Genomic DNA, 26,038 nt, shown 5'->3' on the forward strand with positions numbered 1-26,038 from the left:
AAGCAAATACTCACCAGCAACCACATACCACACAACAGAACCACTAACCCAGGAACCTATCCTTGCAACAAAGCCCGTTGCCAACTGTGCCCACATATCTATTCAGGGGACACCATCACAGGGCCTAATAACGTCAGCCACACTATCAGAGGTTCGTTCACCTGCACTTCCACCAATGTGATATATGCCATCATGTGCCAGCAATGCCCCTCTGCCATGTACATTGGTCAAACTGGACAGTCTCCACGTAAAAGAATAAATGGACACAAATCAGATGTCAAGAATTACAACATTCATAAACCATTCGGAGAACACTTCAATCTCTCTGGTCACGCGATTACAGACATGAAAGTTGCTATATTACAACAAAAAAACTTCAAATCCAGACTCCAGCGAGAAACTGCTGAATTGGAATTCATTTGCAAATTGGATACTATTAACTTAGGCTTGAATAGAGACTGGGAGTGGCTAAGTCATTATGCAAGGTAACCTACTCCCTCCCCAGACGTTCTTGTTAAACTCTGGATTTGTGCTGGAAATGGGCCAACTTGATTATCATACACATTATAAGGAGAGTGATCACTTTAGATAAGCTATTACCAGCAGGAGAGTGGGGTGGGAGGAGGTATTTTTTCATGCTTTGTGTGTATATAAAAAGATCTTCTACACTTTCCACAGTATGCATCCGATGAAGTGAGCTGTAGCTCACGAAAGCTTATGCTCAAATAATTGGTTAGTCTCTAAGGTGCCACAAGTACTCCTTTTCTTTATTCGTGAATATGACTCAGTTGAGATGCGGAAGAGCCAGGTTCCATTCTCTGTTATGGAACAGACTTGGTTTTGAGTTCTTCAATTCAACAAAGTCTGAAAAATTTCACTCATTTAGACAAACATTTCATTTATTGGAAGTGCCACCACCACAGCAAACGAAACCAAACCACAGATTGGCCCAGCTCTAGGTTTGCAGAGGGTAGCGTTTCCCAAGTTAGGCATCCTGCAGCTAGAATTAGGATTCAAGTGGATATAGCTCTCCCAAATAGTGTTCAGTTTTTGGAAAGTAGAGCCCCCAGGTTAGGATAAAAATTGCAGAAGGTAGGACTACCTGGACTAGGATCTGGGTTAAGATGTGAAGGCCTCCTGGGACTAGAGGTGCAGGTTTCAGGCTGCCTCACCAGATTAGGTTTATGGAAGATAAACATCCCTGGGTCAGGATTAGCATTGTGCCATATAGTGCTCCCCAAGGTAGGGTTAGGGTTTAGGAATGTAGAGCTCCATGTACTATGGTTAGGGTTGAGGTGGCTAGGACTCCCTAATCTACTTTTAGGAGGCTGGTAGGTAGGGCTCTTGGGTTTATGGTTAGGTTTGGGGCAGGTAGGACTACTGGGACAAGGGTTACTCTTGTGATGGAAGGACTCCCTGTGCTAGAGGTAAGCAGTAAGGAAGGAATGGAGCATGGCTTCAACCCACAATATTCTGAGTAACAGTTAATGCCCTGATGACCACTTTGTAACAATATCTAGGCTTAGATCTCTGGAAGAGGGGGTTGTCTGCGTTCCTTTTATGAGCTCCCTATGTTCTAGGATGGGTGTAGATGTGTAAACAAACAAGTTGCACTAAAAACAGACCTTGATACTGTCACTGATTTCTCCTTCAAACAGGAAGCTGACCTGCAAGACACCCACATCTGAAAGGATGACACTCAGAATAGGCTTTAAACTAGCGCAACTAGAAAAATACATATCCTGCTGAAAACAGATGTTTTCAATGTTTTTTCAGGCAAATATAAGCTAAAATCATTTTATTCTGTAAGAAGACTAATTAAAAGCTGTTAGGAATCTTAGATATTTTTAGTGGGTGTCTTATATGAGACAACTGCTCTGTGAAATGCAGATCAAGAAAACTCATGATTCTTTTTTATGACTTCTATGCTCTATAGACTACTCTAAAACCACTACCTTATTTTGTTGTTTTCATTTCACAGTGCCTTCGCCTTCTACCTCCTGGAAATGATCAGAGCTAGAAATTCCAAACAATGAGAAAGTCTATCACAGCCAAGAAATGGAAGTGGAGATTTCATGTTCTTGTAAGATTTCCCACCAAACTTTCCCAGATTCAAGAGGTTGGGATTAGCAATGAGCCTGAAACAGAATTTCACTGTTAGAGGGAAAGTGGCCCTACAAGCAGCCCTTGTGTCACTTTCCCTCTTCTGGTGGCCCCAGTGACTTTGGAGATATCACTAGCACTTGGCGGGGTCAATTTATTACAAAAGTCACAACCACAATCCTCCAGCATAGTCTGAACAGTACATTGAATATTTACCCATCACAACAGCCCAGCAACACATCAGGTACATACCCAAGTGTCTAAATGGGCTGAGACACACCAGAGAAGACTCTGGCGCCTCACCGCAGCCCCACACCCTTACTTTCATCACCTATGGGGGCAGCCATATCCTCCTCATTAACCCAAGCTCAAGTGCCCCTGGACTGGAACAGGAGAGCTAGGCTCAATTTCATTTTAGGGGCCAGCTACTGTTATACCCAGAAATGCATGAAAGCTCAAGGTCCCTAAGCAAGTGATTGACTAAGCACAGAAGTAGTCCTGTTGATGCTTATAGTCAAGCACTTTGTTGAAATGGGCCCCATACCTATCTTTCTAAAGTGACATGCTCTGGGTTGTGATAAATTGCTTTTCCTATATAGCAGCCTGACAATAAAATGCCTAATATCACGGCAATAAAATTCACTTAGCTTAATGGTCCTAGGAAACCTGAGCTCTGGTCCCTTTCAGGTATAAATATTCTGGAAGCATGGAATGCTAAGTGTCTCATGCTTGCTGCTCCTGGCCCCAGGGGGATATGGTTTCCATTTGTATCTAACAATTGGAAACATTTTTAAAGCTGCAGAAATAGTAAATTTGCTAATGTTATAGGGTAATTACAATTAAGACAGTCATAAATTATAGCTAATTTAAACATAAAAAGCATTTGGAATCTACAGACACATGGGTATTTGTCAGCGTTAAGCAGCATAGCTGTTTTCCCATAACCTGCTGGGAGACCCCACATTCTCACTGACCTTTGCATGCAACCACCCCTTACAGAAAGCTGAACACACTTATGAGAAGCTATGGAAGCACCCTAGCTATTTAGTCACTATCATTTAACTCTAGTATTCTCATCCCAGTATTTATGCTTCTGCGTTAGGAATAGTCAGCACACCCTGCCTAAAATAGCACAACTTTTGCAATATAAATCCATGCATTTGAATCCTAGTATTCAGAACTAGCTAAATGACCCTTTTTAGCTTCAAAATTATATGTTGCAAGTAGAAGCTGTATTTACTGAGAGTTTAGCATGTTCTTGAATGTGTTTTAAAATCATCCCATAAGTGTCCTTAAAAGAAAAAACAGTCGTCGTGACCCTTCTGAAGACAATCAAGACCCAATTGATAGAGTTTGTTTATGCAGTGTTCAGTATTATGGCAGGGGTCACTAGATGGTATTGTAACAGTTATACAAGGTTTCAGTGTGCAAGCAAGCTTTTAGAAATGCTGTGTCAGCGGTAAGCAGCAAGAGAGCTGTCCGTTTGCCTTAATTTCTCTAACTAGTGTCAATTCTTGGGGATGAGTCACTCACTAGAAACTGGCATTGGTGTCTTTTGTAAAAAGGTTGCTCAGTGCAACAAAAAAGTCTACTCAGAGAAACTTGCTGCTGCTGCATTTAACATACATCAGGCACTGGTAACACATCAGCAATGGTGCCAAGTTTAAGGGTTTCAAAGGGGGTGGGGGGGGGGGAGGGGCTCTGAGTGTCCTTCTTCAAATGGTAGAAGGGACCTATACTGGATAAGTGAATAATACTGCAGACTCATTAAACAGTCCCTGTTACTTTGTCCCCCCCCCCCCCAAGCAACAAAAACTGTTAGACCACATCTGCAGCAGGTAAATGGTTCCCTTAGCCCTTCCCCGCATTTAGTACCCATTAGCAGCACTATAGACAAGAGGAAATACACATCAGATGGGATTTTCAAAGGCACTCAGCATTGGCCTAATTCTGCTCCCACTGAAGTCAATGGGAGTTTTACTACTCTTAGAGTTAAGCTTTTGAAAATCCTACTTAAAATACCTAACTACCAATAAAGAAGATGACAAATGCTTGAAAGAAATATAGAATCATAGTATAGTAGAAACATAGGGCTGGAAGAGACCAAATCCAGCCCTCTGCACTTCGGTTGGAACAAGTAAGCCTAGGACATCCATGACAATCCAAATTTTTCTTTAAAGCCTCCAATCATGGGGATTCCACAATCACCTCTGGGAAGCCAATTCCAAAGTTCTACTACCCTTATAGTAAGTAAGTTTTCAACCTAAATCTTCCTTGCTGCAGATTAAGTCCTTCTTGTCCTACCTTCAGTGGACAGGGAGAACAATTGATCACAGTCCTCTTTATCACAGCTTGTGATATGGTTCCCTCGCTGCTGTGCTGGGGATTAACTCTGCCAGGTGCTGCACCCTCCTCAGCAGTCTCTCTACCAGTCTTCTTCTCTCAGTCCGCAGCCCCTATTACTCTTGAAGCAGCAGCTTCTGGTCTGTGGCTTGCTCCTCCAGCCAGGTCACCAAGTTCCTCCCCTTCTGGGGAAAACACAGCCCTTTCAGGCTAGCCATCCATCTGATGTCTCCAATGCCCTGCACCACTACCCAATGGCCAGTAGGGAAACCCAGGCTTGCCCTCTATGCTGGGTTCCAGCCCAGGCACCCTATAACATACATCTAAGGCCTGTACTATCTTAGCCCTTACTGCTTTTCCTTGAGCTACTGCCTACATCACTGGCTCTCACCCTCTCAAGTACACCAGCTTCCTCCTCTCAGGGAGTAACTACAACCTGCCTTCTTACAGCCTACAGCTCTTGGGCTTTATACAGACCCCTCCTGTTCCTGCCCAGGTGAGTCGGCTTCTCATTAGTAGCCTCCTTGTAGCCTCTCCCCCCACTTGCTGCTTAATGGGCTAATTAGGCCTGCCTAGCCTAACTTACCCTCTCAGGGGTCCCTGTGGGGAATACACCCCATCACACAGCTGAGCCCTTACTTACATCAGGGTCCCCTTCAGTTTCCCCCCACCCCTCAAGACTAAACATGCCCAGTTTTTGTAACCTTTCTTCCTAGGTCAGGTTTTCCAAACCTTTTATCATTCTTGCTGCCCTTCTCTGGACTCTCTCTCCTATTAGTCCACATCTTTCTTGAAGTGTGCTGCCCAGAACTGGACAGTACTCAAGCTGAGGGGCTCACCAGCGCTGAGCACAGCAGGACAATTACCATCCATGTCTTACATACAACGCTCCTATTAATACATCTGAAAAGACAATGAAAAGGGATGGGATGTTTTAGGTAATCAGGTTAATGGTTTATGGACACATCACCTTTAGGTTACAACTACCAGATCAAATCCATCTCAGGTCTTTATTGACAGAAAAGTCATCTGATGAATATCAGCAAATGCCATTGACATCTGGGGGGAGGGGAACTCACTCCACAGTCACTAGGTCACAAAAACTGCATGTCAAGATCAATAAATGGCTCATTATATCACTCTTTGCCCACAGATGTTAATTTTATCATATCTGATAATGAGGCATCAGCTGCGAAGGATTTGTCAAAGTGCCATGTTTTTTCTAGCTGCCATAATTTGAATGTCTATGATTTGTGGGGCTGGTTGAATAATATTTATGTACAATTTATTCAATAAATTTTCCCCATCAATTGTCAGACTCAGTATTTGAAAATAATTTTCCCTTACTCAATCCATTCTATAGATTATAACTCAGCATGTGTGAAAGTATGACATTTTCCAACAGCTGGCAAATAATGTAATCAAATATTTTTCAACTCAACTGCTTCTGTGACTCAACTGGCAAACACTGTTAGTTTAGCAATTTCTTCACAACCCATCATACTTTTCTAGAATTGTAAGTGCAAAATAGCTTGCATCAGAACTCACTCACATATGTTGTACAAAGTCAGCATTGTTGGCCTATCTCCATGAATGTGACTTTTACATTTCCATTACTGTAATGAAAGTAGGTGATGATGGTTGGTCCCAGTTGATAGTTTCATAGGGAGAAGCCAAAACTGAATACCATTAAGACTGGTCCATCTTGCAACTTGACCCACCACCCATGCCTGATGAAAATGTGTCAAGTGCAGCGCTGCTGTTTTGAGTCAGGTGGTCAACTCCATTGCCTACATTGAAATCAGTGGCCAAAGTTTTATAACAAAAGGTTATAGTTTTTTTGATAAGGGGTAGAGAGAAATGGCTGGGTAGTGTAGCAGAGAGGGAGAGAGACATGGCTTTTCTGCCTTGCTGCAATATGGAATACCCATCTAGCGGGGGAAGGAGAAACTAGCCTGAGGCGACATACAACCCCCTTCCCTGTCAAACAAATAAAATAAACCATTAGCTCTTTGTAAAATAGAACACAGTTTAAGCATTTATTAAGTTTGAGACATTTTGAGTTATTTTACTTCCTGTTTCCAGCCTATATTGTCTGGAAGTGCTAAAAAAAACCCTATGGCTAATGCTGTTCTTTGCCAAAGAGGCCTTCTTTCCATGCTCAGATTTTATAGGCATAATTTGCCAAGACTGGACCAATGATGGAAGATGTAATGTAGCATCCTTAAAACATCAGCCTAAAGATTCAAGATATCTGATTCAATACTATAGATCAGAGGAAGTGCAGCATTTTGCCTTGGCTATGCAACTCAGATATTTATCACCATGTCATCTAACCTTATCATCATCTATACTACAGTTTCCACAGTTGCTGCCACCAGGATAGCTGTGTGGTGGTGAAGCACTGCTGCAAAAAGTTTGCTAGTACAGGGGCAGACAGAAGGTAGGAATTGGTCAGAAACATTCAGACTTTTTGATATTTGAATGGAACCTGAACTCAGACTTGTGGTTTGCCCAGAAATACTGCCTTCAGATCTTGCTAAAGACAAATACATAGAAGAACATTGTTAGAGTTTGAAACCTCAGAAATCATGAGGCGAAGTTAAGTTGTGCTATTGAAAACATCCCAGAAATGCTTTGCAAATCTATGCGCCTAATTGATTTTTATGGGCCGTCAGGTTTATTTGTTTTTCCTTGTGCAGCTCCTCCAGAAAGAACGTAAGTGAAGAATGGTAGTAAAAGCAGCAAGTGACAATTTCCAAGCGAAAGCAAGAGAGGGATGATTTACTGAGATCTATAATGAGAAATAGACTCCTAGTTTCACAAATTCAGAGAAAGTACTAGTCCTGCATTTACCTCAATTGATGTCATCTGCTGAAGTACCATGCAACTCTCAGAGTCCATCCTTTAGGGCAGTGGGGGGTGAGGAGGGCAACTTGTGGCCCGTGGGCTGTATGTAGACCATCAGGGTAATCCACTGGGGGGCCGTCATTGGCCGGGAATGGTGAACCACAGCCACTGGGAGCTGTGGGCAGCCTTGCAAATGTAAACAAATGGCCCGCCAGCGGATTACCCTGATGAGCTACAGGTTGCCATCACTGCTCTAGGGACTCATTTTTCTGATCTGGTGAGCTTTTCCCCTGCCTCTGTCTTGTCATTGACACCATTTCTCTTATGCTCTTTCCCCTTCCCTGACCCCAAAATTCAATCTGTCTCTCTATTCCTGATTGTTAATTGTAATTTTGATGCTTTTTGTGGGGCTTATGTCATTTAAACATATTTTATGTGATTAACTGTATCCTTCTACTGTATCCTTTTATGAAGTTTATATTTAATTCCTCTTTGCAGTATGGAGTTTACAGAAATGTGCATGGTGAGCCCAGATTTTTTTATCTTTTTATATATATATATATATATATATATATACACACACACACACACACTTATTCTCAGTATCATGATTGGACTTATTTGCATTAGATGAATTTTTCCCACCAAAACATCACCTTCTATATGTTAACCATTCTATAAAGTTAATTTATGCTATTTTAATGTCATATAGAATAGCTAATTTTTAGACTCTCCAGTTGTTCATTTCTACCGGTCTGAATTTAGTTCATTTTCATTAACTGGGGAGTCATTGCATTCTCTCTCTCAAACCACATTAACTGGACAGATGTTCTGAAATAGGTTAAAAATCATCCAGTAAAGTGCTGATGCAGATCATCAGTCACAGCACTGCATCCATCAGTCTTCTCCATAACCCAATACAAGCGACAGCGAAGTGTTCGGCAGTGATGAACTGACATACAGGGCAATAGTTCTCCCTCTCAGATTCGTTTCTTACAATAACTTGGAAATAGTGAGAGGTTTCTTTGCTCTTGATTAGAGACTGGAAAAAAACATCAGTACTCAATAGGATTGTCCAATAAGAGGAGGAGAGGAAAGGTGAGGAGTTATAATAATGCCTAGCTCTTATACTTTTCAGCATTAGATCTCAAAGTGTTTTACAAAAGGGGTCAGCACTATTGCGCTAATTTTACAGATGAGAAATAAAGGCATAGGGAGGAGAAGTGACTTGCCTAAGATTACCCGCAAACCAGTTCAAGGCCTGGAATTAAACTGAAGTCTCCTAAGGTCCAGTGCCTTATCCACTAGGCTACTCACATTTAACAGATGAGACTGCAGGAATATAGGTGATGTGATTCTCCCAAATACACAGCGGAAATCTGGACAAGTCTGGAATAAGTTCCAGAGATCTGATCCTCAGACAATGTAAATTGATCTAGCTTCTATTGAATTCAATTGAGATAACTCATTTTACACTCGCTGAGTATCTGGCCTTAGTCCTGCTCCTGGTCCTGTCCCTTAAAACTGAAATGGTCTTTCCTCCCCTATATGAAACCTTGCTCGCTTAGATATCTTGTGCAGCTTTAGAAACTAAGCCCTTACTAAGGCACCTGAGGCCATAAATAGCTGTTTTATTTGTTTGTGCTACTTTTGTTTTGGAGTATATTATGATTTCTTCCTGACCAACCAGGCTTAAGGAAAAACAAAAGCAGACAAAAGCCGTCTCTTTTTGCTCTCCCCAAACAGCTATGTCAACAGTGCAACTGTTCAGTAAGGAAGGCAGTCACTACTCAGAGTGACATGCCTTTCAGAAAACCCATGTCCCAAGTGTCTTCTCCTCATTGATGAGGTAGTGTCCCACAACCTCCAGAAGGTTAGTGCTCTGCCCAGACTGAAATTCCACCACATCTCTCAACTCCAGTGTATTAGGTAGATTCTAATTTAGAGCCGCACAATTTAAAAATTCAGGTAATCAGCAGTTGCTGAGATATACAATTCAATTATTCAATCGTTCAAAAAGAACTATTATAGCTTTCCCCCAGCTGTTGAAAGCCTGCCTATGACCCACCTTGTTTCAAGTTGGTTCTTCCAGGTCAAAGATGCTTAATGTGGCCTTCTGTTTGTTGAGTTGGGTTAATTTCATCAGCATCCTGCAATTCTGACACTAGTGTAACAGGGGTATCTGAAGGAATGAGGTGATACCATTGTCTAAAAATCCAACAAACTGTTAATGCAGCCAGAGCCCTCACACAGCAGCACTTCTTCCATATAGCTGGCAACAGGCAGCACCATCTATTCAAAGCCTGTCCAACCATGCTCACCTGCAACTCAGCTAATGGTGGTGTAGTCCATTACCATATGGATAGGCAAAAAAACCACCTCATGGACCAACAGTCAGTAAATTCCATCACAACAACATTCATGCAATGTCACAGAATCAGAAGTGTAGGGCTGGAAGAGTTGAGAGATCATCTAGTCTAGCGCTCTGTTTTGAGGCATGGCCACATATACCTAGACCATCTCTGACCAGTTTTTGTCTAACCTGTTCTTAAAAATCTCCAGTGACAGGGATTCCACGACCTCTCTTGATAAGTTATTTCAGTACTTATCTATCCTTATACTTATAAAGTTTTCTTAATATCTAACCCAAATCTCCTTTTCTGCAGATTAAGTCATTCTTGTCCTGACTTCAGTGGACATATAAAGAGGACAGTGATCAATTGTTCTAATAGCCCTTTTTTTCCCTCAAGACTAAACATGCCCTGTTTTTTCAACCTTACCTCATAGGTCAGATTTTCTAAGCCTTTTATAATTTTTGTTGCCCTTCTCCGGACTGTCATTGTTCAAGGCAACTGCACCTTTATTCCCCCATTGTTGTCTACCAAGGGCACCTTGTCCACGCTCCTGGCCCCTCAGCAGTCAGCACTCTTGGGCAAAGATCCACATTTCTCTCCCTGACTGGGCTTTTCTAGGCTCCACAGAACCCTGCCTACATGTGATATTCCCAGCATGCCAGGCTGCCTAAGTGGGTAAGCGTCTGCACTTGGCTTTCTCTTCAAAGACTATGAACAGCTGTAATTGGCCACAATTACAAGTTACCATTGAGCTATTGTGACACTTGCCACAGATACCCAGGGTTGTGAGGCACCCAACTACAATCAACCTTTACTGAGAGGAAGTCTCGTTTGTGCCTTCTGTAGATCACCTCCCTGACTTCATCAGTATCTGGCAACACACGTGAACTTCCAGGCCTCCGCAGGCCTTGCTCTCTCTGTACAAGTTAGAGATAGGCACACACCAAAACCTAAACCCTCCAAGCATCCTCCTAGAGTGTTCAGTTCCTGCTTCACTAAACACTCTCAAATCTCCTGTTCCCAAAGGAATACACACCATTTTACTAGGTTCAACTCAGGATTACCTTTCCACTTGACACAAACATAGATGTTCTGGTTTTCACTATACATACAAGTGCTATCAATGAATAGAGGTTCAAATGAAAGAATACTGCAAATATATTGTTACATATAAAATAAAATCATAACACTTTTTAGAGCCTAAACTTAACTCAAGACATTGCCATTTCCTACATGGCAGTTTAGCACAGGTCCTTTCCCAGGATTTCCAGTCAGGTTTGCTGAGATCCTCCTTTCATAAAGTCAAGATCACTGGCAGCTTGTCCTCAGATTGGAGGATGCCAGGGTGTCTCTCCGCATGCACCTTCAGATATACCAGACCTTTGATGTTCCTCTTAAAATAAGGCTTCCCCATTCCCGTTCTTTATCTCTTCCTGTTAGTTCCCTTCTGAAGTCTCTGCAAGGTCTTCATTAGCACAACTCAGTATTCTAATAGACTTCTGTTGAGACACAAAATATACAATGGTCCACCAGAGAGGTAAGTGTCTCCCACCTCCTGTATGGAGAAGTGAGTCTCAAGTTACACTACCTTTACCTACAAGGCCTAGAGAACATAAATGGAAAATATGTAAGGAATGTATATATGCTGACATACACCTCAATGATTATGAAGGCAAGTTTGGCAAATGCTTTCAGTAGAGACCTTACATGACCTTTTAGGATGAGCCCAGAGAATCACTTTACCCCTATGTACATCTCTGTATCCTCTGCCAGTTGGCATCAAGAGGTCCTTGGGTCACAACTATTTCTAAGCAAGCAGTTTATCCTTAAGATGAAGCTTTACAGAGAAAACAAAACCCTAGATTCATGCTAATAAGCTTACCAGAAATCATCCCCCAGCTCCAACAAGGCATCTAGTAAGCGTCAGTCCTTCAAATACCACAAAGGACTTTTTCCTGTTGTTACAAGTTCACAGCAGCATTACATCAGAACTAGCACCCCCATGAATAGGTCAGTCTTTCCTTTATTCAGCTTGGGCCTTTGACCTTGATATTCCAGGAACAGTTAATCAAAAGATAAGTTATCTCCACAGGGGGTAGCTTCAAAAGTTGGGGTTTTTTTGCATAACTGAAGGTGGGGAATTTGCATTCAACTACCCCTAGAGATTCCCAGTCAAACCACTTGATACTGTTTGTCCCATAAGTCCATTATTGTATGACATGGTCCTCTGAAGCTCATAACACTTCCTGCGGTCACATCATACCTCTTGGGGGTGGGAGTGGGAGGTAACAAAAGCCCAGCCCAAAATACATAAATTTTGCATTTAATGCACTAGACTCCAAAGATACTTAATTTGATTCAGTAACTTTTCCCCCCAATGATATTGCAAGAAATTGCCATATCTGTCACTGACTCTCTCCAATTTGTCCACTTTCACCCAAATTGCCTTCAGATTCACAACCTATTCCTCCCATTAATCAGAATCAAGTCTAAAATGACTTTGCCCCAGTTATTTCCTCCACCACCAGAAACAAATAATTTGCCCCCAGTGTATTCCAAGAACTTATTGGACATTGTGTTTTGCCATATTATTTTAACTACCCAGACATTTGCTGGAAAAGTCCCCCATTACCAGCAGGTCTTTTGTTTTGGATATTTCTGTTATTTGTTCTAGAGATTCCTCATCCACCTCTTCCTCCTGATTTTGTGGTCTAGCATAGATCCCTACCATAACATCACCCCTGTTTTTCCTCTTTTATCTTCACACAGATTTTCAACTTGTCTGCTTCTTACCTCCTTCTGGACCTCAGAACAAGTGAATATATTCATCATGTATAATGCAACATCATTTCCTTCCCCCCCCCCCGCCTTCCCCCTTCCTAAATGAGATATAACCACTTTATACCAATCATCTAAATGACTGGAATCCAAATGGTAGGTATTTTGACAGCCTATTTCAGTGACCAGAAGAAGAGGGAGGAGTTTGGTGGGAAATCTGTTTCCTCACTTTACCAGCTATATGAATGTTATATGATCAGAGAATAAAATGTAGGCATCATGGGTTTTGAACTAACCCATCAAAAATAGCCTTGGGAAAAAATTTTAATCTCTCAATTTCATAGTAAGGTGTTTAGGACCATTTAACTTTTTTTTTAAACCCATGCTGGAGTAAAGTGAGGTTTTTAAGCCTTCCAAAAGCACCCAACATTTTCAGGCAAAATCCCAAGTATTTAAAACAGTGAACAGTGTAGATCAGTGATCGGCAACCTGCAGCTCGCAGGCCACACATGGCCCATCAAGGTAATCCACTGGCGGACTGCCAGACAGTTTGTTTGAGGCAACCAGGCCTCCCGCAGCTCCCAGTTTTTTGGGGAGTTCGCTGTTCCCGGCTAATGGGAGCTGCTGGAAGTGGCACGGGCTGCAGGGACATGCTGGTTGATGCTTCCCAGAGCTCCCATTGGCTGGAAACGGTGAACTGTGGCCACTGGGAGCTGCAGGTGGCCATGCAAATGTAAAAAAACTGTCTGGTGGCCCACTCGCGGATTACCCTGACGGGCTGCGGGTGGCCCGTGGGTTGCCCACCACTGGTGTAGATTTTTCTAAACATAACTTAAAAAAATTCATTTGGCTGCTGGATATCTTTGACAAGACCACTTGCTGAATCAGCAGTTATATTCACTTAGAATTGCTGAATACGGCTGCTGGATATCATTTGCATAAAACTGTATAACTTCTTGTATATAGATGAAATTAGCTTTGACAGCAAGCTGAGAGATGAAGTATTGAAGTTTAGAACAGACATCATCATCTTGATCAAATTTCACATGTATTTCTTGAATGATATGGTCCAAGTACACGATATAAACTGCCGTTTGAAATAACTTGTCTGGCATGTGGACAGAATTGTGCTGACTTGTTAACTTTGCCTCTGTTTCAATACCATCCGAGGGATCAAAACAGGAATTGTCAGCTTCCTCAGGCAAACATTTTTTCTTTCCGAAAGATCTAACTAGCTTCATGCTCTTAGGATTCTGCCGTCTTTGGTAGTTTTTAGGCATTCTTTTACAGATTCAGAAGCCTCAAACTGATCAATATTAGATGACTACAGGACTTTACATTGTGGCAGAAGTAACATTACAGTTTTCTAAATAAAAAGTGCCCCAATCAAACAAGCACAGAAGGTGGATGAACCCAGTGTTTGTGCTGCCAGACTAGTTGCACAGCCTGTGCCTTGCACAAAGTAGTCGATTCCGCTCGAGGGGGAAAACGGTTCCTGAAACTTAAGCACCGCAGTATGACTTTTTGTCCGCTTCACCATGCAAAAGGTTTTCAGTTGCATTTTATTAGAATCAGGGATTACCACCTCAATTTTCAACTTTATTACACAGTTATTGTGTCAAGGAAAATGAAAGGGTGATTTTTTTTCTTTTGATTGAACCAACTGTATTGTATGCTCCACGTGTATCATTAAGAGCTAAATTGAGGTGCTCAATATAAACCTTGAGCTCTAGGTCTGGTTCTTTTTGAAATGTGCAACTAGTTTGTCATCTATAGGAAGGGCCTGGAGACTGAGGAGCAGAGTTTGAGCAAATCCACGCTTTAAGAAAACTGTCCACTGCAGGTATTTATTTATTTTTTTAATTTCTCTGTTGGGTGAAATCCTGTTTCTTATTCACAGGAGTAGTCCCACAAGGTCAAAATGAGTAACACTGTCATTGAATCAACTCCATTGATTTCAAACATCTTTTCCTGTCCCTCAGTTGCCACTGTTCTGTCTGACTTCCTCCAGGAAACTCCCTTAGCAACTGCACTATTAAGTCTCCACTAGCTTGGTTCAAGGTGGGCCTGTGCGGGAATAGTCCTGAGTACCCAGAACAACCAGAGTAAAAAGATTAGATCCGGTAAAAAAAAAAAAGTGTATTTTTTTTAAAATGCAATTTTTCATAAAAACACCATTTTGGTAATAGGGTTTTTAATCAGCTAACGCATTGATACAAATGTTCATCAACATTTTTCAGGGTTTGTTTCCCCCAACATTTGAATTTTCTATGAAAATGTTGTAAAAATCAATTCAAAATATTTCAATCAGCTCTATAAATTAGAACATGTCAGATACACCATAACTTCCTGTGATGATTACATTTTATAACCATATCATAAAAATTACAAGGGGAACTCTATTTTTAAGAGTCCTGAGGCATGGGAAACCAGAATTTAGCCAAAATCCACTGTGGGAGAAACAAATGTGAAGATTTAATAAATTTCCTCCTGATTCTCAATAGGCAGTTCAAAAACCCCAGGAGTGTAGTGTGAATCCACAGAGAAGTAAAAGTTTTTGCTGCTCTGCTTTGTAACCACCCTTGACAGCATTCTCTTGAAATCTTTATGTATCATTTTAAACTACTCCTCAGTCTAAGGCAAAAATCTACAAAGGGAAAGTTACAAATATCTGCCCTCATGTATTTCTGGAACATATTTCAAGAGTATAGGGAGTGTTTTATCTTGTGCCATCACAGTTCTATGGCATTTATATCGGGTGACATGGAGACCAGAAAAAGAGTTTCAAATTAAATAATGCAGTACAGCGTATGACAATTTGATGTGTCATTTTTAGAGGAAGTAATGGTGATTTAAGAACCTTCATTAATTATTATTCAGTTTGAGTATGAGCTCCACAATTTGGTCCCCAGATTTTATTCAGATTTTACACAGGCAAACTGCCATTTTATGCAGTTTGCCTGCATAAAAATGGAGTAAGGATGAAAGTTCCCTCTAAGCTACAGGGCCTTGCAGCTGCCTATTAAGCACTGCATCTCTCCCTGCCACCTGTCCCCAAGCCCCAGATCCACCTGGCCCTGAACCTGCCATGGCCAGGGGACAGGCACCCCCCACCCCGGGTCCCAACCCAGCCCGGACCTGTCGCAGCTGGGGAAGAGGTGCCTCTTCCCCTGAGCCCAGGTGCTGCTGTAGGGAGTCCTCTCTCTCCACCATAGCCCTGGGGAGCCCCACTGGACCCCAAACCCCTCATTCCCAGAGTCTGCACCCCCAGCCGGAGCCCTCACCCCCCTGAACGCCAACCCTCTGCCCCAGCCCTGAGCCCCCTGCCACACTCCGAATCCCTCTGCCCCACCTCATCCCACAAATTTTGTTACGTGCACCAATATGGAGGTGATGTGTGACACATCACCTCCATATTGGTGCACATAACAAAAATCATTCTGCACGTGGGTGGGAAAAATTAGATGTAACACTGGTAAGGATCACTAGCACCGTCAGGAGGAAATAAAGCTCAAAGTCATGATGGAAAGTTCCTGCTCCAACTTTGGATTTATTCTGTGTAGGGAAGTATTGGCTCTTGAGCTCTAACTCTTTCCTGTACTGAACAGGAATTAGACTGTCTCCTTTTACTGCTCCTTGGGTGTTTGAGAGAGGGAATTACTTGATCACAGGAGAGAAAAAAAAAAGATTAGGGGTCTATTACAGTAAGTGGGCAGGTTGAGGTTCTGTGGTCTGCAATATGCAGGAGATCAGACTAGATGATCATGATGGTCCCTTCTGACTTGAAGTCTATGAGTGAAAAATATAAGCTATGCATTTACCAAGCAGCCTAAGCACCTCATTACATAAGGAATGCATCTGTTTGCTGATCACCTCTCAAATACAATTAAAAATACATGTTTGTAAGTATGTATTATTTATTATACTGCAAGGTAGCCAGTTCAGGGATGCTTTCAATTAGGTATTTATTTAACCTATTAGATATTGTATCACTGTACATATTTATGTAAGCAAGACTAAGGCTACAATTGCATCCGATGAAGTGAACTGTGGCTCACGGAGGCTTATGCTCAAATAAATTGGTTAGTCTCTAAGGTGCCACTAGTACTCCTTTTAATTTTTTCATGGAGGTCACAGAATCCATGACTTCCAGCGACCTCTGTGAATACCGCCCCTGGGGCCCTGGAGCTCAGAGCCTTGGGACCCTGGAGCTCCCAGTCTCCAAGGGCAGTGGGAGCCCTCAGGAGCTTGGAGTGGCCCCCCGCAGCTGCCCAACCTCTGCAGGCGGTATGGGGACCCTGCAGCTGAGCTCCCCATTTTGTCAGGGATATTTTTAGTAAAAGTCAGGGACAGGTCATGGGCTTCCATGATTTTTTCTTTATTGCCCATGACCTAACCGTGACCTTTACTAAAAATATCTGTGACAAAATCTTAGCCTTACACATTACCATTTTGGGGTGGAGGGGAGGAGAGTCTGTCAGTAGATTTCGATTTGTAAATAAACTTCTGGGGATACAGTGATAGTACAGTTGAGAAGTTTTGGCGTGCACTGTAAAAATCCAGGTGAAATTCATGCCTGGTATGGAACGTCGGTGGACAGCGCTCTGCACCACTTAAGACATGCAAAGACATTCTCCAAGTCTTGGCAAGGTGAGCAGTCATGCAGGTCATTCCTATACACCCCCTGCAGAACAGGCTTCTGTGCAGGTCTATCCGGAGCCATAGAAGGCATGTTTTAGGGAGATCCCATGCACCAAGGTAGAGTAACTAAGCTAGTCCATAGGTTGGGGTAGCAGCTATAGTGAAGGCTGCACAGCATCCCAACCACCTGGCCCTGAGGTGGGAAGAGGCTTTTACCACCCCACACTCTATACATGTAGAGCCCAAATACTGAAGCTTTATGTGGGTAGATTCAATTTCAGACTATGTATGATACTGTATAGAAATTAAGAAGAGCTGTATCACAATACACTACATGGCAGTGAAGATCTCACAGAAAAATCAGTGTTTTGCCTGAAGTCTTACCACTGTAGCACAGCACAAGAAACATGGATACCATTACGCCTTTAGATTTATCAATGATTTGCAAGAAAAATAAGTCATTGCTCCTTCCTAATTTTCAGTGACACATGCCAGAAATTCTTGGCTGGAATTTTCAAACAGTTTCCTAAATCCAAATGCTTAAGTAAGTGGCCTGATTTTCAAAAGGTGCAGAGCACCTGCACTCTCAATTTGGAAATGTTAGACCTTGCCTTTGCTTTGTAAGCAAGTTATCAGGCACCTGAGTCAGGCTTGGGAGAAAAACAGAGTGGTATGTGAAAAAAAGAAAAAGGCTTTCTTTCAAGAGCTCAGGAGCAAACCAGTTGAATGATAATATGGAAAATTACATGACCATATTTTATTATATATAATGAAGGTGGAAAGAGTTTTAGATGTTGCTGCCTAAATCCCAAGGTAATTTATCCACTGGTTAACAATGTTCAGTAGGAGATACCTCTAGTGAAATATAAATCAAAGGAGAGCCAAGAGAAAAGCTGCACATCTTATACAGTAAGATTGCTGAATGGGAGTTACATATTGTTGAACATAAACAGACACGGCTGAATGAGAAAAATGATTGGGGATTTAAAACAGCAGGAGTTTACTGAAGGGATATACAAAATGAAATAAGAGGCACAGGGACATTATTGGTAAGGGATTATGGAGTCTTGTAAAAAAATTATGCATATTGAGATGGTACAAGAGACACAATTTGTGTTGAGGGTAAGGACAAGAGATTTTTCTAATATTTGGTTATTGATCTCAAGAATGCAAATAAATATTCTCACAAATATGAGAAGCAAATAAAGAGGAGTCTAAATATTCTACATATTTACTAGGAGTCAGATTCTTACTCATGTGGATCCATAGTTGACCCTGGCAACACTCCTTTGATCTTAGTGGGACTAACAGTGGAGCCCAGTACTATACAATAGGACAAAAGAGAAGGGAAAACTGGCCCAAAAGCACCAAGTGAGATTTTGAAAAACATCTTTATCTTCCTGAAGAAAACATTTGTTCCAAGATTGGGTCTGGAGTAAACCGAGACTGTTTATTACCCACATACATTAATCCTAGATTAGGAGGCAGCCAAATAGGGAAAATTAAATAAATCAAACCTCCCAATAACAGTAGGAAGATCAAACATCTCACTTTGAGCAGGAATATTTACAGTATGAGAGAGTAAAATCTCCAATCCTTCCTCTAGTGGGAGTGGCCGGATTCATAATTCTCCCACATAATTTCTACAAGAGAAGTTTTAAGTAGAGAATAGGAGCAATTGCATAGCAGCAGTAGCCATGCATGAACTTTTAAAGCACCTTTTTAGTTTTAAAGCCCATCACCTTGAAAAAAGGTATAAACTCCTCAAGGGGATTTTAAAACGAATCCATCAGCTAAGTATACATTAATACCATTCTGTTTTATAGTTTATTACTCTCACAATTAGATATTGTTAAAAAAAAAAAAGAATTCCCAACCCATAAGAAATCAAGATTTCAAAATTTGGTTTTATCCCAACATAAAAGTGGAAATAAGGTTGAAACAAGACATTTATGTAATTTCCCATTGAACAGTTTGACAAAAGTCGATACATTTCTGAGAAACATTTCAGTTTTGTGAAGTCAGCATTTTCCAATTGAAAATTTTCAGAAGGAATAATTTTCAACCAGCTCTACCCATAATATAATATTCTGAGTTATGTTCTCAGCTGGTATAAATCAGTGGAGCTACACTGACTTCAGTGGAGTTATGTCAATTTATGCCATCTGAAAATCTGGCTCTCTTTTTAGTGCTGGATCAAAATCCATTCGTGACTACAACAGTTCATGTCACATTGCTTCCACATTAATTATATTCTTGTCACCATATATTCTGGGCCAAATCCTGCTTGCCTTGCTAACACAAAACTTCCATTAAACTAATAGTTTGGAGTAAGGTGAGCAGAATTTTGCATCTATGAAATATGGCCAGTAATTGTTGGTGAAATCTCAAATGCCTGCCTTATAGCCAACATAAGGTGATCTAGCATTTTAACTGGCCTCCCTTTTAGGGACCTTCTGAATCACAGTTTTAAAACAAACTTCCTAGCAACTAAGTTTCAACTTGGATATTGGGTTATGATAAAGTGAGGTCCCATCCAGAGGTTTTTCAGATGTCACCTTGTTTTAAAGAAATGTAATAAGGTGAGGTCCTATTGACCAGTTTGCCTAATTATGTGCTTCCCTTGAATGAATGCCTCATTCCTCTGCTGCATTCTGGCAAGATGAGAGTTCCTTTGCTTGCAATCTGATGCATAAACTACAACAGTACATTTTAAAATTTAAAAGAAACCGGGGTGGGAAGAGGCGGGGCTGGGGAAGTGGTGGAGTGGGGGCAGGGACTGAGGGAAAAATCGAGCAGCCCCCAGGTAGAGGTGAAGTCAGCGCCTATGATGGACCTGATCCAAAAGTTGATGAAAGAATCTCACAGAAGGAGCTCATCACCTTCTGTATCATGTCCTAATAACACCTGGATGCCCAGTCCTCTGCCTGTATATTAGAATTCATCGTTTAAATATATGGCTTCTCTCCTACAGCTGATACTGTACTGATGGACCCATGTACCCACACCAAGTCCACTGTAGTTGTAGGATGAAAATTACATGCATCAAGCGACAACCTGTATTTTGTGGTCTGCTGGTATTTACGCTTTTCCTTACGTTTGTTACTGAGTATTTAAACTTATTCCAAATATACTGTTGATTTCTTTAGCTATACTTTCTGCTGTGGAGGGGAGCGATTTTATTTGCAATTGGCTTCTGTTTATTTTAATTTATATTTTTCCCTTTCTATTCAAGCTCTGCATGCTATTTCTTATGGTTTATATATGTCTGTATATCACCCTGAGAAGTCATTGATTCAACAGATTTATTTTGTTTAATAGAGTTCCACTACATTATTTTCTGTAATTTTAGGGGCAGAATAGAAAATTGATTGCAGGTCTGTTCTTTTGGCATACTGTAGTTTATATTTTTTGTGCACAAGAAGCAGCTTTTTCTGACAGGTTTATTCTTTTAACAGGTATTTGTTTAAGAAGTGAGTTGAATTGTAAATGTAACAGAGGTACAGATATATTTAATGGATATAGCAAAAATCCCAACTGCCAACTAGTGGGAGAAAAATGCTATGTTTAATAACTGTGGTAGAATCAGATGGCTGTATTTCATGTTGTAATGAGCCAAAGCCCAAACACTACTTTCAAAAACAGATGGAGAAAAACCTAGGCCCCATTGAAGACACTGGAAAATACCCTTTGTCTTCAGTGGGGTCAGTATCTCACGCATGAACTCGGGGTGGGGGGTGGGGGTGACGGGAGAAATTCAGTATATTTTAGGATTTGCCATAATAGCCAAAATCAGTCCCTAAGCAATATGAACTCAGATCCTGATCCATTTTTATAATGAGTTATACCAAGCCCAAAACTGAGAACACCTCCAAGCTTTGCGGTTCACAATCCAAAGACAAATTTGGTGGCCTGAGTTCATCTACGAACAAGTATTTCCATAGGCAGCTTTGCATCATCTCCAAATTCTCTGTTGCAATCTTGGAAGCCCCCCGCCCCCCTGACCCTCAACTCCACTGTTGGTTTGAGGGTTGCCAGGTGACCTCTTCTCTGCTTCATGATTGTAATGTTTTGGTACAGTCATGTCATAAAAACTAAGTCGCCCATAAAATATATTTTATTAGTACAAGATGAAAGCAGGCTGAGTTTGCATTTTTATTACCCTAAAATGATCAACTTCTTGTGGAATATGTTTTTAAATTGAAGGTTTAAAATATGGAAGTGATTATTTCAGGTTTCACTATAATACATGTTTAAATATTAATACTATTTAGCTCTTCTCAGTAGACCTCAGAGAACTTTGCAAAGAGGGTACTGTCATTCCCATTTTAAGAAGGGGAAACTCAGGCATGGGAAGGGAAATCAACTTTGCCCAAAGTCACTCAGCAGACCAGCTGCAGAGCCAGGAATAGAACCCAGAGTGTCAGTCTAGTGCTCTAGGCCACAGTGCCTCTTTTGTTATTGATAGTGTTCATACATCATTTTTAAACACTGACCAGAGGTCACTGTAGTTCACATGACCTTATCTCGTTACAGCATCTTATTATAAAGAGAGGGCAGAAAACATTTTATTGATTTCCAGACAGTATTTGACAGATTTCCAGAGGCTTAGTGTGACGGATTTCCAGAGGCTTATTGTGAAGAGACGTTGATAACTATTTCTAAGTTCAGAGAGCTGTTGCTCTCTGAATCATAGAAATGTAGGGCTGGAAGAGACCTCGAGAAGCTGAGGTCAGCTCCCTGTGCTGAGGCAGGACCAAGTAAAACTGAACCATTCCTGACAGGTGTATGTCCAACCTGTTCTTAGACACCTCCAATGATGGGAATTCCACAACATCATTGGAAGCCTACTCCAGAGTTTAACTACCCTTATAGTTAGAAAGTTTCTCCTACTATATAATCTTAATCTCACTTGCCATAGATTAAGACCAAACACGCCTAGTTTTCTTAACCTCCCTTGGGACTCCCTCCTATTTGTCTGCATCTTTCCTGAAGTTTGATGTCCAGAACGGGACACAGTATTCCAACTGTCGCCACACCAGTGCCAAGTAGAGTGGGACAACACTCCTGTTAATATGCCCCCAAACAATTAGTATTTTTTTGCAACTGCATTATACTGTTGACTTTCAATATGTGATCCACGGTTACCCCCACATTCTTTCAGTAGCACTACCACCTCACCATTTATTCCCTATTTTGCAAGTCTGCACTTGTCTTTATTGAATCTCATCTTGCTGAATTCACACCAATTCTCCAATTTGAACTCTAATCCTATCCTCATAGTGCTTACAACCAAAGTGCTTGGTGTCAACTAAATTTTATGAGCATATACTCTGTTATCAAAGTCATTAAAGAAAATATTGACTAGTTCCAGACCCAGGACTGACCCCGTGGGACCCCTGCTAGATAGGCCCTCCCAGTTTAACAGTGAATCATTGAGAACTACTCTGAGTATGGTCTTTCAACCAGCTTTGCACTCATCTTGTAGTAATTTCATGTAGACCCTTTCCCTAGTTTGCTTGTGAGAATGTCACGTGAGTGTCAAAAGCCTTACTAAAAATCAAAAATATCACATTTACTGCTTCCCCCCATCTACTAACACAGTAAGCCTGTCAAAGACTAGCTTTCTAATGACTTAGAAAAGCAGCATTGTGGCTCCTGTTTACAAATGTTTTCGTGTCAGCCTTATAAACAATATAATAAACACCAACAAGCCCAAAAATAATAATTCAGATGGAGGTTTATATTACTAAAAATGACAACTGGCTAAACTGTTGCTATGTGGGGAAAGGAAGGGAAATAAAACAGATTAGCACAGAAAAATAAATGAACGAAGGTGGTTTTTGTTTGATTTGACAATCAATTGTCTGGAAAGCTTCCGAAAATACTGCCCCCCCCAAAAAAAAACAAACACAAAAACAAAAAAACAAAAAGAAAAACTTGAGACTCAGACATCAGAGAGGTTAGAAATAACGCTGGTTTTCTTATTAAGATGATCCAATGTTTCCTTGTGTTAACCAGTAGACGGGCATGATCCAATTTTAATCACTGTGTTCAAATGAATATACTCTTTTTACCTACTTTAGAGACTTAATATTTTTACTGACTTATGGGATGAAGTCCAGTAGTTCATTCCTGTTGCAGAGTTTAGTTCATAGAGAGACCCAGCAAAGCTTAACTTTTTCCAACATGCACAGAAACTCACTATTCTTCCTGAGCCACTTCATCTTCTTACCATATAAGTACACTAAACAAATCCATCTCTAGTTCTTAGTCATTAGTTACCAATCAGAGATTCACAGAACAAATTTATGGTACTACATACTCCAATTCATCTCACTTCCAGTATAAATTCAATGGTCCAAATCCTCTGCTGGTATAATTCCATTGCTGGAGTTAAACAAGCAGAAAATTTGACTCAGCCTTCTAAAGTTTCACAAAAAATACCTAAATAGTCATCTTATCTTAACCCCATGATCAGCAATGTGTTAATTGTCAAGGAATTCCAATCACTATTCCCCAACAAAGGGCATAAATCTTGTCAGTCTAAATGGAAACCTCAAGGCGAGGCCATTAAGCATGAAACAGTGTTCTCATTATACCAGAATTACTTAACTCTGACAGAAATCCTCTTTTACACTCTGCAGAAGGAACACAAACAAAAATTAAGTATTTAAATGTCTGTTCTAAGATGTACAAATGTTCATCCTCCACCTATTTCATTTGGTGCATGTTTAACGTTGTCAACTATTGAATAACTGCAGTGAAGCAAATGAATGGTGTGCAGCTGGTAAAGAGCCAGATGACAGTTTCTTCATTATGAAATTATTGACTTCCTCTGACTCCACAGAAATCTTCCTTTCTAGACACACTGACATTGATGTCTGCAATACAACAGATTTATCCTTTTCAGTCAAGGCAGCTCTTGTATGACTTTCTGCTACATCAATCAGCTTTTGCCAGATTGGCTTCCCTCATTTGGGGACTTCATTAGCTACAGTCTTAAGTGCTTTGTTTCCTAGGAGGCAGTTCACAGTGTACAGTAAGGGCAGTGTGTACATCACCACCTTGATGGGGTGCTTGAGTGCCCTGAGGCTCCAATTCTGCCATCTACTCCATGTATAATGTGGAACCTATATCTACAAGAAGCCCCATTCAGAGTAAGGGTCCGCCATGCATGGAATAGGTTCCAGGATTGGGATCTGAGTGGAACAATTTCACAATATGGAAGTATCTTAAACTTTTAAAGAATTTTCCTTTTTCAACTGCAATTAACTTCCTCTGATCAGTTAGTACAACAAAATCTTGAAACAGTCTAGCCAATTAGCTTTAATCTGTTGGAAGAACTGAAGATTTTGCAGTTACATTAGTTGATGTCATCTGTTGAACAGTTGCTATCCATTAAACTATACATATTGCCCATAGTCTATTGGGATCTATAGTGCTCTAAAGAGTAATCATGTCCCTCTCTCAGGAATGTCAGTTTTATAGAACTAACCAAAACCCTTACTTGTTTTTTATTCAGTCAAAAGTTAATTGATTTCAATAGGAATTTTGACTGATTAAGCCTTTCAGAGTTTGTCCCCAGCTGGTTTGTTTGGTCTTCATTAATTCAAGCTCACTAATATTGCTGACTGAGCCCCGATTTAGGGAAGCATCCCTATTCAGGACAGCACTTAAGTCTGTGCTTAAAGTTAAACATGCTTAAATGCTGTGCTAAATAGGGATGAATTTAAGCATGTGCTTTGCAAAATTGGGGCCATGTTTTATGGAAAACCCACCATACTTACTAAGACATCTTTCAAGTTCATTTTAACAATACCTCAGCCTCCACACAGCTGCTCTAAGGAAGAGGGCTATTACTAATTTCAACTAAGATTTCTAGCATGTATCCTTATATTACAAGTTTTTGTATTTGATTAAGTTCACTGTAGCTAGTGATACCAGCTGTAGTAGAAATTGGCTTCTTCTCATTATCTAAAGAGACATGTCCCCTGATGTTAGTACCTCTACTGATTCTACTTCATGGGCCAGCTCTGTAGCCTCCCTTAGTAGCAGGAGTTACTAGAAACTTCTTCTACTATCTATACCATATTGCAGCAGTCCTCCTTCATTTCCTCTATTTGCACTGGTTTCAGAGTAACAGTCGTGTTAGTCTGTATTCGCAAAAAGAAAAGGAGTACTTGTGGCACCTTAGAGACTAACCAATTTATTTGAGCATAAGCTTTCGTGAGCTACAGCTCACTTCATCGGATGCTTATGCTCAGATAAATTCGTTAGTCTCTAAGGTGCCACAAGTACTCCTTTTCTATTTGCACTGATATCATTAACTGACAGCATCTCCATACATAAGCAGCAATACGAGTTTAGTAAGAATAGCATATAAGCGGAACAATACAACAGATTTCTGACACAACTGCAATAATAGTGGGTGAGCTATATCACTAGGACTAAATTCCCATATCTGAAATTATATAGCTGTTGATTTAGCACTTCATTTCACGTTTGCATTATATATAGCCCCATTGATCTTAATATTTGTCCTACACTATCTTGACCTCAGATTTTTTTGAGCATCATCTCTGCTCACTAAGGGTCCATTGCTCTAAAAGGGTGAAATTCACAAAGATCATAATCCATTTAAATCCCATTCATACCAGCAAAATAGGATTTAAGTCCCATATAGGCTTTGTGTTGTCCTCTGCATGGAAGTGAAATTCACCCAGAGGGCTTAGAAAGCAATGTTTTAACAGATCAAATCAAGCTTTAGAGAAAGTTCTCTCCTATATTTTCAGCCAAAGTATATAATACCTAGATTTTACAATTAAAAGAGAGCTAACAATATAATCCTGAAATTCCAAAAAGAGCGGTTTAATTTTAGGTTTTGAAAGTAGTTTCAGTACATAAAATAGAAAAGAACAAAACTACTTGAAGATGATTTTGCACTTTGACCAAAGGGGTGTGTTTTG

The 26,038-nt window shown here is 40.7% G+C and overlaps 1 long non-coding RNA gene across 1 annotated transcript in view; it reads left to right on the plus strand.

The window, feature by feature from the left end:
• LOC119567148 overlaps positions 1-20,147 on the plus strand; it is a 28,287-nt gene extending 8,140 nt beyond the window's left edge. The window contains exons 2-5 of the long non-coding RNA XR_005226942.2: positions 1,982-2,083; positions 12,420-12,465; positions 14,205-14,271; positions 20,044-20,147. This is a non-coding gene — a long non-coding RNA (uncharacterized LOC119567148). The remainder of the gene's footprint in view (positions 1-1,981; positions 2,084-12,419; positions 12,466-14,204; positions 14,272-20,043) is intronic.
• The last annotated feature ends 5,891 nt before the right edge of the window (positions 20,148-26,038 follow it).

Source organism: Chelonia mydas, chromosome 9, assembly GCF_015237465.2.
Source record: "Chelonia mydas isolate rCheMyd1 chromosome 9, rCheMyd1.pri.v2, whole genome shotgun sequence".
Lineage (NCBI taxonomy): Eukaryota > Metazoa > Chordata > Testudines > Cheloniidae > Chelonia > Chelonia mydas.